The sequence below is a fragment of the Vombatus ursinus genome, unplaced genomic scaffold, assembly GCF_900497805.2.
Source record: "Vombatus ursinus unplaced genomic scaffold, bare-nosed wombat genome assembly UNPS02005659.1, whole genome shotgun sequence".
In the NCBI taxonomy this organism is placed as follows: Eukaryota; Metazoa; Chordata; class Mammalia; order Diprotodontia; family Vombatidae; genus Vombatus; species Vombatus ursinus.
This window is the reverse complement of record NW_020945437.1, coordinates 1,780,572-1,794,623: the sequence shown is the minus strand read 5'-3', so window position 1 is coordinate 1,794,623 and position 14,052 is coordinate 1,780,572. Positions and strand designations below refer to the sequence as shown.

Sequence of the window (14,052 nt, the reverse complement as noted above, 5' to 3'; positions counted from 1 at the left end):
TCCAGGACAAGATGAGTTCATGCTTCATCAAAGAGTTACACTTGTCCGGGAAATTTTACATCTTGCTTCTGATTTCATCGTTCAACTGAAATGGCTCTGTCCAAAATTATCAAAGATCTTATAATTTGCCAAATCAAATGACTTTTTTTCATTCCTCATCCTTCTTGATCTCTCTTCAGCCTTTGGCACTGTTGATCACCCTCATCTCCCTGATGCTCTTTTCTCTCAGGGTTTTGTTGACACTTCTCTATCCTAGAACTCCATCTGACCACTCACCCACTCTTCCTTGTTGGATCCTTATCTAAGCCATTCCCTTGTATGGTGGGTGCCTCCAGGGCTCAGTCCTGGGCTCCATCCTCTTCTCCCTACATATCGCTTCACTTGGTGATCTTATCAGCTCTTGTGAATTTAATTATCATCTCTATGCTGATAATTCTCAGATATACTTATCCAGCTTTAATCTCTCCCCTATCCTCTAGACTTATATTTACAACTGTTTAATGGACATCTCAAACTGGATGTCTCATAAACATCTTAAACTCAACATGTCCAAAATGGAACTCATTATCTTTTCCCCAAAACCCTCCCCTCTTCTGAACTTCCCTATTACTGTCAAGTTTTGCCAGTAAAACTTTTTGAGAGACAGAGTTTCTGGGTAAATTATAATCAATTTTATCAACCACAGCTAGCAAGAAGTTAACAAAAAGGGCTCATTTATCCTCTCAATGACCCAAGAGGCCTAACCTGTGTAACCTTCAATACTTATAAAGCCTTTGGAAAAAGTGTTGCACCTGAGGGTGGAAATCAACTCTGATTGGTTAACAAGTAATGAGAGAATGAACATTATAATGAGATGTGGGCTTATTCTAATGAGGGTCTGAGGGATGTGATTCTGATCATTCAGTCTTGGTCAAAGAGACTTATCTATACCCATATCACTCTGTCTAGGGTTATCTAGATCAGAGGTTCCCAAACTTATTTGGTCTACCACTCCCTTTTAAAAAAAAATTACTCAGTGCTCCCCTGGAAATCTACTTTCTTTAATCCTTTAACTTTTTAAAAAAAATTGCATCATTTTAAAAAACATAATTATTTTTTAAAAATGACACATCTTAAATTTAATATGTGGTTTTTTCCCTCCATTGAAATTTTGATGATGCAATATTGTGTCATATAACCATATAGTATCATATTGTAAGTCATTACACACACATAATTCTGCCAATGCATGCTGGACTTCCCAACAATTTGAGACACGCTTGCCTGCCAACACTTGCTTATTAAGACCTGTTGACAGAAGAAACAAAGCTATTACTCTTTGCAGATGGTATGATGGTATACTTAGAGAATCCTAGAGAATCAAGTAAAAAATTACTTGAAATAATAAATTTAGCAAAGTTGCAGGATACAAAATGAACCTACATAAATCATTGGCATTTCTATATATTACTAACAAAGCCCAACAACAAGAGATAGAAAGAGAAATTCCATTTAAAGTTACTGTAGACATTATAAAATATGTAGCCATCTACCTGCCAAAACAAATCCAGGAACTATATGAACACAGTTAAAAACATTTTTCACACATATAAAGTCAGATCTAAATAAATGGAAAAATATCAGTTGCTCATGGGTAAGCTGAGCTAATATAATGAGAATGACAATTCTACCTAAATTAAATTGCTTATTCAGTGCCACACCAATCAAACTACCAAAAATTATTTAATAGAGCTAGAAAAAACAATAACACAATTCAACTGGAAGAACAAAAGGTCCATAATATCAAGGGAATTAATGAAAAGAAATGCAAGGGAAGATGGCCTAGCTATACCAGATCTTAATTGTATTATAAAGTAGCAATCTTCAAAACTACTTGGTACTGGCTAAGAAATAGAGTGGTAGATCAGTGGAATAGGTTAGGTATGCAAGACACAATAGTTAATGATTATAGCAATCTACTATTTGATAAATCCAAAGACTCCAGCTTCTGGGATAAGAATTCACTATTTAACAAAAATTGCTAAGAAAACTGGAAAATAGTATGGTAGAAACTAGGCATAGACCAACGTTTTGCACCCTATACCAAGATAAAGTCAAAATGGGTACATGATTTAGATATAAAGGCTGATACTATAAGCAAACTAGGAGATCAAGGAATAGTTTGCCTGTCAGATCTACAGAGAAGGGAAGAATTTATGAACAAATGAGAAATAGAGAACATTATAAAATGCAAAATGGATGATTTTGATTACATTAAATTGAAAAGCTTTTGAACAAACAAAGCCAATGTAACCAAGATTAGAAGGGAAGCAGAAAACTGGGAAATAATTTTTATAGCCAGTATCTCTGATAAAAGCCTCATTTCTAAAATAAAGAGAGAATTAAGTCAAATTTATAAGAATACAAGTCATTCCCCAATTGATAAATGGTCAAAGGATATGAACAGGCAGTTCTCAGATGAAGAAATTAAAGCCATCTACAGTCATATGAAAAAATGCTCTAAATCACTATTGATTAGAGAAATGCAAATCAAAACAACTCTGAGGTACCACATCACACCTATCAGATTGGCTAACATGACAAAACAGGAAAATGATAAATGTTGGAGAAGATGTGGGAAAATTGGAACACTAATGCATTGTTGGTGGAGTTGTGAAATGATCCAACCATTTTGGAGAACAATTTGGAACTATGCCCAAAAGACTATGAAAATGCGCATTCCCTTTGACCCAGCAATAGCACTTCTAGGGCTGCATCCCAGAGAGATCATACAAATGGGAAAAGGACCCACATGTACAAAAATATTTATAGCAGTTCTTTTTTTGTGGTGGCAAAGAATTGGAAGTTGAGAGGATGGCTATCAATTGGGGAACGGCTGAACAAGTTGTGGTATATGAACGTAATGAAATATTATTGTGCTATAAGAAATGAAGAACAGGCTGACTTCAGAAAAACCTGGAAAGACTTGTATCGTCTGATGCTGAGTGAAGTGAGCAGAACCAGGAGAACATTGTACACAGTAACAGTAACATTGTGTGATGACTGACTTTGATACACTCAATTCTTCTCAGCAGTGCAAGGATCTTAAGACAACTCCAAAAGACTCACGATGGAAAATGCTATCCACATCCAGAGAAAGAATTTTGGAGTTTGAATGCAGATGGAAGCATGCAATTTGCTCTCCTTTTCTCATTATTTTTTTTGTTTCTTCTTTCTAATTAGTTCTAATTCTTCTTTACATCATGACTAATGTGAAAATATGTTTAATATGAATGACTAAGTAGAGCCTATTTGCATGCTGTCTTGGGGAGGGGGGAGGAGAGGGAGGAGGGAGAAAATTTAAAACTCAAAATCTTATGGAAGTGAATGTTGAAAACTAAAAAGAAATAAATTATTTTAAAAAATGAAAGCGAGAAAAAAGATGAAAAAAATGACACATTTTAAATTAAAAAAAAAAAAAAAGACCTGTTGGCAGACTTGACCACTGATGGGTTTTAACTTACATTTTGTGCGACTCTGTCACACAACTGATGAAACATATACAAATGGTTTTTTCAAAATTTTCTTCTTTTCTTTCCTTATGCTTCCCCTGTCCCCTTATTTTTATTCAAAGTCCCCCAATTGCACCCAAAGCTATTACCACCTCCCTGGATCATTCCAGCACCCCTCAAAGGGTGGTATCAGCCCTCTTTGGGAACCTCAGGTCTAGGATAATCAAGACAAAAGGGAGAATCCATTTTTCCCCAGACCTTTCTAAGTAAAACACAATGGACTAGAATCCATCAATTCACCTAAACTAAAATTTCTTTAACTTTTGAACAGATCTGAGTTTCCCCTCTCATAATCAGCCCTGTGCTTCAAAGGCTGCCCGAGTAACCTACAGGGGTTGATTTCTGAATGAGGAAGTAGAAAAGAGGAAAAACTTTGGTCCCAATTCAGTAATTGATTATTAATACAAGAGAGAGATAATTATTTCTCTCACAAAGGTACCACCTAGTCACCCAGGCTCAAAACTAGGTATCCTCCTCAACTCCTTACCTTCTTTCTCTCCTTCCCCATATCTATTCAGTCCTTTTGTTTCTAAACCTTTGCAAAATCTCTCATATTTACACCCTTTTCTCCTCTGGCACTAACACCATCTTGGAACAGGCCCTCATTATCTCTCTCCTGGACTACTGAGATTATCTGCTGGCTGGTCTCTCTGCCTCAAGTAGAGACTTGACTACTTCAGTCCATCCTCTACCCAGCTGTTAAATTAGTTTTCCTAAAGCCCAGGTCTGACCCTATTACACTCTCATCCCACCCCCTGCCACCCATTCAATAAACTCTAGAAGCTCCCTGTCACCTTCAGGATCAAATATAAAATCCTATGTTTGGCATTCAAAAACCTTCATAACCTGACCCCCCCTCCCACTTTTCCAGTGTTCTTTTACCTTACTCTCTCCCCCACCCCTCACTTACACTGCAGTCCAATGATACTGGCCTCCTTGCTGTTCCTCACACAGGACATTTCATCTCCTGACTCCAGACATTTTCATCAGCCCGCCCCACCTCCCCTACCTATCCCTGGAATCCTCTCCCTTCTCATCTCGACCTTCTGGCTTCCTTCAAGTACCAGCTAAAATTCCAGCTCCTACAGGAAGCCTTTCATGATCCTCCTTAATGCTAATCCCTTCCTACTGTTGATAATTTCCAATTTATCCAGTATAGATCTTGTTTGTATATAGTTATTTGTGTGTTGTCTCCTTCATTAGATTGTGAATTCCTTGAGAGCAGGGACTATCTTTTGACTTTCTTTGTATTCTCAGTTAGATGAGTGCTTGGCATCTCGTAGATGCTTAATAAATGCTTATTGAAAGTCTGAATAAAAGGAGGAGCTCCTTTTTTATTATTCCTGGGCAACATGAAGCCATATTGCCATTAAATTTGATCTTGTTAGATTTGGCCCAAATCTTATCTGTCAAGATCATAAATTTTGAACCTAGAAGGGAACTCAGAGGTAATCTAATCCAACCCTTTCATTTTACAGATGAGCAAACAGGTTCAGAGCGGTAAAGTTGTTTGCCCATGATCATACAGTTAGTATCAGAGGCATGATAGGTACTAAGATCTGTCTAATTTCAAGTCTGGCACTCTTTCTACCTTCTTCTTCTTTACCTTCTTTACCTCCTCTTTCTCCTCTTCCTCCTCCTCCTTCTTCCCATGGAGTCTTCCACATCTCTCCATTTTATTCACAAACATAACATGAGAGACCTTGTCACAAGCCTGGCCGAAAATCAAGTATGCTATGTCTTCGACAGTCTCTTTATCTCTTATTCTAGTAAATCTGTCAAAAGAAGGAAATGTAGTTATTCTGGACTGAGCTGTTTTTGGCAAGGCTATGCTGGCTTTTGGTCACTACCACTTCTCTTGAAACATCTCTTGTTTTCAACACTCCTGGTATAGGAAGGCTATCTACCAGAGTCTCTCTCCATGAGGGCTAGGCTGTTTTGTTTTTTTCTTAAAAGGAAAATATTTAATTAGTTCAGTGAATAAAGTTTCGGGTTGTTGACCTCTGCCTTGTCTCCTGAGTACAAAAAAGCCACAAGGGGCACAAAAGCTCCTCCCTGATGCTTGAGCAGGGGACCCCTATAGGCAACACAGACAAGCCTTCAGCTCAGTCAACTCAGTGTCCTTACTCAATAACCCTACTGAATATCCTTCCTCTGCTGGGGCAGAGTAAATCTCCTTTTGTTAACTTTCAGATGGTGCATGAATGTTTCATTTCCTTCCCATATCAAACCTAAGCTACCAAGGGAGTGGCCTGAATTAGGCCTTTCCTACGACTGTCCTTATAATATGGTGTTTCCTACTTGGAGACACAGAAGCTTCAGCATATAACCAGACAGTCAGGAAATAGCATTTATTGAACCTTCATTGTGTGCTGAATACTAGGAGGTACTTTCCTCAAAGAGTTTATGATACCAGTGCCTATATGCTTTAAGAGTATTAAGTGACTAAACCAAGAATATCAAATTTGTATTTCATTCAGTCTTCTCTGGAAGCCTCATCACTTCTAACGGAAGTCCAAGTGTTGATTGATCTCTGAAGTCATTCCTTTCTGTATTTGGGTAGCATAACTTCAATTAAAACCAGTCACAGTATATTCAAATTTTGATTGGAAATTTTGGGTACAGTTTGGAGCTAAGATTTGGGGAAACGTAACTTGGACCTTGCATTCCAAGTATACCTTACCTCTCAAAAATGACTGGGATGATTCTTGCTGGGTAATTTGCAAGAACAAGGTAACTCCCAGTTTCTGGTGGAATATGGTAATTAAGGCATACAGAGTAAGATTCACTATTGAGCAGTCAACTATATAAACATTGTTCACTGTATAGGTTTGGGTTTTGTCCAGTGATTTCACCAATGTAAGGAACTCTTGATATGGAAATTCCTTTTGTTGAGGCACATAAGTAACTTTTTCGGAACTTATAGTCTTAGAGAGTTGCCTGGGTACCAAGAGAACTTGAACTCAGTTCTTGAACTCTGATACTAAGGCCATCTTTCTAGCCATTATACCATATTGTCTTGGTAGATATAAGTAATGTAATTTTTTTTCTAAATCATTTGAGCTTTAATAGCCTACAACATTGATTAAAAAGATGTGTCACCTCTAGGCTTTTTCATTTTAGGTTGATTGCTACCAAGTACAAAGAGGAACACAGACAAATTGAGACTAGATTCTAAGAAGCAAGTGTACAAAAATAGTAACTGTAAAGTTGTGAGAATGGGTGCAGAGAGTCAAAGATATGAGGTCTCCTAAATGTAGGAAAAGGTTCTTGGGCCAGAGTTCTTGCCATTGCTTGGTGGTTGGTAATTCAGAGGACCAATCGTGCTTGTTGGGTTAGGAGAACCCTAAATCTCTTCTTGATAGTGATATGATGTCTTGAATACTTGTCAACTGGGGAGAATCTGACCGGGTGAGCTGAATAGGTCTGTTGTCCTGCAGGGTTTGTTTTCTTTAGGGTGCAGACCTGGTCCCCTTGCTTGTTGAGGTAATACTGTAGAAATATCCTGGTCAATTCACTTCGAGATCTGGATATGCCATGGAAAGAATTGGGCTACAACTACACTTCCACCTCCTCCTTAGCCTGGGAGACTCCTAATAACAGAATTAGAGATACAAAATAGTAACACCAAGTTAATCACTTACTATACAATTGGATGGTCTGCAAGAATAAGGTAACATTAAAGTCCTTTCTGTACTGCAAGTGTGGCATATGTAGAATTTCTGTCTAGATGTGATTTGGTTGGAAGTAGGGGTTACTTGAATAGGTCAGAGAAGAAAGCCCAGCTCCACGAATTCTTTCAGCAACATGTATGGAGAACAACAGTCAAACAAAAGCTACATCAGAAAAGAAAAAAAAAAAGGTGAGGAAGAGCTATGATCCTCCTTCTGGAAAGTAGGCCCAGTAAGAAAAAGGACTTGAAGTTACTCTAAGAGTTATATAACACCCTGCCCCAGGGTAATTTTGCATAAGTACAGGGAGATATAACTCCTGCTCCGGAGACCTCTGAGATGGTAATGTTGCATATTTGTACCTGAATGAGACTTTAGATTCAAAGGAAAGAAAATCTGTGAAATTCATGAGAGACCACGTGTGAGTTAGAACACTGAAATGTGGAATAGCTAACAGGAGGCTCCAAAGCTGCAGATGTGGGGAAAGCCAGCCCTCTCACTCCATATTCCTTGATTCTCAGCACCTACAACCCCAGAGATAACTAAGAATGGACTTCTTTGGTGAGACTCTCCTATCTTTGGTGGAGCTGAGATTTTATCTCACTCCCTAGTTGAAGAGGCCATTTACTGTATATTCCATTGTCTACTCCAATCTGTATAATTTTCCATATTTCCATTTTACTGATTGCTCAGATAAATATATTTGCTACTGATTATTTAGGTAAATAAATGTTTTGATTATCTTTTATATAACAAGCATTTGGTGAGAGAAAGCTAAAATGGCCAGATTAAGTTATTATCCTTCTATTGCCCATGAATTTAATTACCATCTCTATGCTAATGATTGTCAAATCTACCTCTCCTGCCCCAACCTCTCTGCTGAACTTGTCTCACATCTCCAACTGCTTTTCAGACATCTCAAACTGAATTTCCAGTGGACATCTTAGATTCAATATGTCTAAAAGTCTTTCCCTCTAAACTCTTCTCCCTTACAAACTTCACTGACTTGTACTCAAGCAACCTCCCAGTCCCCGAGGCTTATAGCCTAGACATTATCCTGGACTCTTCACTATCTCTTACCACTTCTCCCTTCCCCACCCCCGCCTCCATCCAATCTGTTGCCAAGGCCTGCCAATTTCACCTTTATGACATCTGTCAAATATGCCCCTTCTTTTCTCTGACACTGCCATCACCCTGGATCAGGCCCTCATCAATCTCATGCCTGGACTAATGCAAAAACCTACTAGTTGGTCTACCTATCTCTAACCTCTCATCATTCTAATCTATCCTCCATTCAGCTGCCAAAGTGATTTTCCTAAAGGACAGGTTTGACTATGTATGTCACCTCTCTACTCAATAAACTCCAGGGGCTCCCTCTCACCTCCAAGATTAAATACAAAATCTGCTGTTTGGCATTCAGGGTCCTTCATAACCTAGCCCTCCTCCCCCACCTTTTTTATCTTCTTACACCTTGTACTCCCTTAAGAGGTGTGTTATGACTTTCTCTTGAATGAAGAAAAGCCTTGAGTCCTAGACAGACTGAATGGGTGGGAGTGGGAAGTGTTTCTTATTGGAAATAGAACTGTAGCTTTGTTTATATACGGTTATATATAAAGCTGGGACATTTAGAGAACAGAACTCTCCCCTCTAATCTCAGTTCTCTATAGAAATGCATGCCCTACTTCCAGAACCTTGAACTGAATTGAAGTAGAAGGTGCCACACAATAAAATGGGGCTTGGAAGAATGGCCTTCATTTCACTCCTGGTACCTGATCAACCACAGGATTTCAAAACTCAGACATTTTTACCATTCATTGGTATTTCTGAGGAAGCAAGAGATTGTAGCAGAAGAGTGGAAAGAACACTAAATTTACAGTCAGAAGATTCAGATTCAAATTCTACTTCTGCCACTTACCTAGATAACTTTGACTAAGTCACTTAACCTCCTTGGACCTCAGTTTCCCCACCTATAAAATGAGGGGTTGGCCAAGATGACTTTTAAGGTCCTTTCCAGCTCTAAATCTAGGAACCTATGAATTTTTGTATTATCTCTGGATTTCAAGCTATCAATGTTCCTAATCACTGTGATTGAATGTTAACAAGAGCAATTGATCATAACTTTATTAATCTGTCTGCTGAACAGCAATATTTTTAAGTCATGGACCAATATTTAGAGATGCTGGCCAGACCTAAATTTAAGCACTAGTTATGTACATAATAAATTATTATTACAAATTTTATTTGTTTACAAAATTCTTTCCCTAGAGCTGAACTGACTTTTAAAATAATCTTTTCATTATTGAGAAGGGCGGATACTTGCTTAAACAGATTCCAAAGAACTTCCTCCCATTGAAAAACACTCCGCCATCAAGTTTCCTACTATTGTGAGAGCCAAGGGCCAGGAGGCACAGGCAGAAAGCCCTTTGCTGGAATCTTGCTTTTTTCTAGAATGATTTTTATTAATTTGCTATTCTATATGAAAATGTGTAAACACCTTAAATAAATGGTAACTTTTAGAAACACTACTGAATCTTTTAATCTTAAAGGAAAGATAGAACCATATTAAAATCTCTCTTTTTTTCAAGTATGCTTTTTATAGAAACAGTATAGAAGAAAGCAAACATGCAAAACCCACTAGGGAAAATTGAACTAAAATCTTGCAGGATGTTGTAATTTAGAATGCAAACAATAAAGGTCAGAAATAAATGGCAGGAAACAGTCATTTAGCATTGAGATCTTGGGACCATGTTTTGAAGACACAGATGATGTGCTTAGCATCCAGTTTCCTTCTATATCTTATAAGGATCCAACATAAATATGGTATCTCCATTTCCTACATGGTTAAATTTAATGTTGTATTCCACCCCAGTGGCTCCATGGCTGCCCTGTGACATATGTTTGGAAGATGATGATCAATTAACAGCTTTGTAATATCCTGATACTTACATTAGATGGATCATCAATAGGGGAAGAGAGACAGCTGTGTCATTTGCCTAGTTTCTAATTATATTTCTAGGCTATAATAGGGATGCTGGGAATTATAGCTGCTATTCTGTAAGCAGTACTGTTTATTAGGGCTCCTGAATGGTTGAAAATGGCTCAACAAGATTAAAAATGAGCATATTACTGTGGGCTGGGGCTTTATTATAGAACTGTCATCACATTTATCCTCTCTATGCAAAGAAGATATGACTGACCCACCATGAATGAGGCATATGTTTCCAGTAGCAATTAATATAATTTATCACCTCTCTGACTCATAGCCAGGGACATTTTATTTTTAGATGTCCTAAGACGTGTGTTGGGGAGAGGACGAGGAAGACAGAAAAATTAATTAACATTGAGCCCAATGTACACCTCTATTCATTCTAATCCCTCCAGGTTTGGGGAACCACAAAAGCAAAGGTACAGAGGCAGGACATCTGGGACATTGTTTTGGGGTACAAGTATTTGAATTTGGCAGGAGAATAAAGCATGTGAAGTTAAGTAATATGAGATAATGGTGGAAGGGGAGATTATGAAGGACTTCTAATATTGGTCTTTATTTGGGAGATGTTAGCACAATAGGGAGAGCAATGTAACTGACAGTAGGGACAGTAGGAAAGGGAGCATGATTAGCTTCTTTGACATCATTGAATGAATGAATAAGCTTTTATTAAGCATTTACCATGCGCCAAAAATTATGCTAAGTGATGGGAATACAAGTACAAAAAGAGAGACAGTTCCTGATCTCTAGGAGCCTATACTCTAAAAGGGAAAGACAACACATATAGAGGGGTTGGTGACCAGGAAAGAAACATTTGCTTAAGGGACTCACAAAGCTGGTGAATTGATCCATAGCACATTCAGTTGACATGTTTTTCCCAGAAGCAATGGTATTATTGATTTGAAACATGTGCCTAGGATGCAATAAAAGAGGGAGTGTGGGACTAGGATGAAAGTGGGAGGGGGCAGGGGAGAAGGACACATGAAGCAGCAAGCAGGCAGTTTCATAGACTGGACAAGCAGCTGGATAGATGTGAAGATGAAGCATAGTCTGGGGTCTGGGCCCAGCAAGATATACTGTAATGGACTAAGTGGGCTAGTTTGAACTCATTTAGTCACTAATCAAGATGGTTTTGCCACAGGCAAGAACAACTAAAATGGGGTGGATTAACTTCCTTTGGGACTGGGTGAATGGTTGGTTTTTAAAGGTCCTGCATGGAGATCTGATGGAGGGCGGTGACTCAGGTGGGGAGAAGCAGGGAAGTGGTGCTAATGGCAAGATAAGCCTGGTTATATGGATGAATGGGATGTTGAGAACATTAGTGATTCTACACCAACAGTGCTGCAATTAGCCAGTGCACATGAGGGGAAAAGAGCAACAAAATGCTTCTGTTACTGTCCTAAGACCACTCCCTGTTTTTCACACAGCCTGAAAAATAGAGGAATTAAAAAAGATGCAGAGTATGAGGAGGAGGAGGAGGACAAGAAGAGAAGTATGAGGATGATGAACAGGGTCAGAAGGAGGATGTGGAGGAGGAGAAGAAGGAAGAGCAGGGGGAGGATGACAAAGAGGAGAAGGAGAATGAGCAAGATAAAGAGGAGAAGGATGAAGAGAAGGAGAACAAGGAGGAAGAAGAATGAATGGTATAGAGGTAAGAGTTCTAGATGTGGGATTTGAAAAACTTTTTATATTCCAACTGCAAATTGTTAATACCTCTGTGGCCATGGACATGTCTGAGTCTCATTTTTCTTACTCTAATGTGGGAGAGATATAAATGGCATACCTCATGGTGTCATGGTGAGGAAAGCATTTTATAATCATTGACACAAAGGTTACACATAGAGGTGATATGAAGCAGAGGCAACATGGAGTAAAGCATTAAAGATGCAGCCTTGCCTCCTCTGACACTGACTAGCTGTATGATTTTGAACTAGTCTTTTGAACTCAGGTCCCCAAACAACTCTCTAAGACCATCAACTCTAGAGCACTGAGTTGGAGATCATATTTATGATGAGTTCTTCAACAGTTTCTTCATTCCACCAAAACATAACAGCAAATTCAGTTTTCTGAGGCATAATCCATCATACTATTCCTCATTCTTGCTCCATGACTGACCCAATCCCCATTTCAGATCCTATGATCACACATTTAGAGCTGGAAGGGATATTAAAAGTTAGCTAGTCTGTCCCTCCTCCCCAACCTCAGTTTTACAGATGAGAAAACTGAGGCTCAGATAGGTAAAGTGGTTTGCCAAAGGTCAGATGGGAATTAAATGGCAGACGGGATTTGAATTCAAGTCTTCTGCTCTAAAATGGGAGCCCTTTCTACTGCACTGACACCTTTTTACATGGATTGCATGCATTTACAGATATATATATATATACACACACACATATATATACACACACATATACATATGTAAAACATATAAACACATTTAACATATGCATGTGTACACACATATATATCTATACATATCTGTCTACATGCATGTATGTATGAATATATAAATGTACAAATATACAACTTGTATGGATACACAAATATATCTCCTCTACAAAAGTCTTTATTGCCTGCTTATGACTGGAGGGAAACCTGAACTGGACAGGAGGCAGCATGGTAAAGTGAAAAGAGTAGTTGATTTGGAGCAAAAACTAAAGTTGAAGAACCATCTCTCATATTCTATGCATCTGGGCAGCTAAGATGTATATGATATTGCTATCTATATGCAATATAATATACATATTTTAAGTACCTCCTATGTGCCAGGCATTGTGCTCAGCCAAGGGGATACAAATATGAAAAAAAAAAAGACAGTCCCTGCCTTCAGGGGGTTTATGGTTTAATGGAAAAGGGGAGGGGAAGCCAAGATAGTGAAGAAGAAGCAGGAATTCACCTGAACTCTCCCAAATTCCCCTCCAAACAACTTTAAAATAATCCCTCAAACCAAATTTTGGAGTAGCAGAAACAGTTTTCCAGCCCAAGATAACTTAGGAGGTCATCAGGAAAGGTCTGTCACACTGATGCCTGGAGTGCAGTGCAGGCTAAGCTACAGAAATGCCAGCAGCGGGTCTTGGAGGCAGCTGCATCAGCATCAGAAGAAGCTTTGAGATGTCTCAGCCCACAGATAGTAATGGGGTCAAACAACTGGTCAGAAAGAGATTGCAGGGAACCCTTTTTTGGCACTGGGTTCCGGACTCTGTTGCATTGCTTAGACACAGCTCCAAGTTGCATCCCATGGTGAAGAGGAGCACTAGTGCTTGTAGTCACAGGGGAAGAGGGGCCCTGGTCACAGTTCCAGCCCAGAGAAGAATGCTTGTGGTCACACACAAGGGAGTAGGAACCCTGGTCTTAGTTCCAAGGCAGAAAGGAGCACTGGCACTTTGGGTGGCAGGAGTGCAGGGGACTTGGTCACATTCCAGCACCAAGAAGAGTAGTAACAAGAAGATACAGGAAAACAAGATCCCTTCCTGGGTAAAGATCTGAGCACAGGCCTGGAGAGCAATGGCCACACCTCTTCTTAGATCATACCACCTTGGAAGAACCCAAAACTTACAGACCCCCATAACTAGCTCTGAAAATAGCATCACAAAAAACTTGAAGGTCAGGACAGTGCCCTCTCCCCAGGAGCAGAGCCCAAATTTAACATAAAGTTAAAAGTCAAGAAATAGACTGGAAAAATGAGCAAACAAAAAAAAAAATAACCTGGCCATAAAAAATTCCTATGGCAACAGGGAAGATCAAGAAACAAACTCAGAAGGCAATTATCTCAAAACAGCTACAATCAAAGCCTCAAAGGAAAATGGGAATTGGACACACATTCAACAAGATCTTAGAAGCACTC

At 38.9% G+C, this 14,052-nt stretch overlaps 1 pseudogene; it reads right to left on the bottom strand.

Moving 5' to 3' along the window:
• Window positions 1–6,860: 6,860 nt before the first annotated feature.
• On the bottom strand, window positions 6,861–11,996 carry LOC114032688 (annotated as a pseudogene).
• Window positions 11,997–14,052: the final 2,056 nt, after the last annotated feature.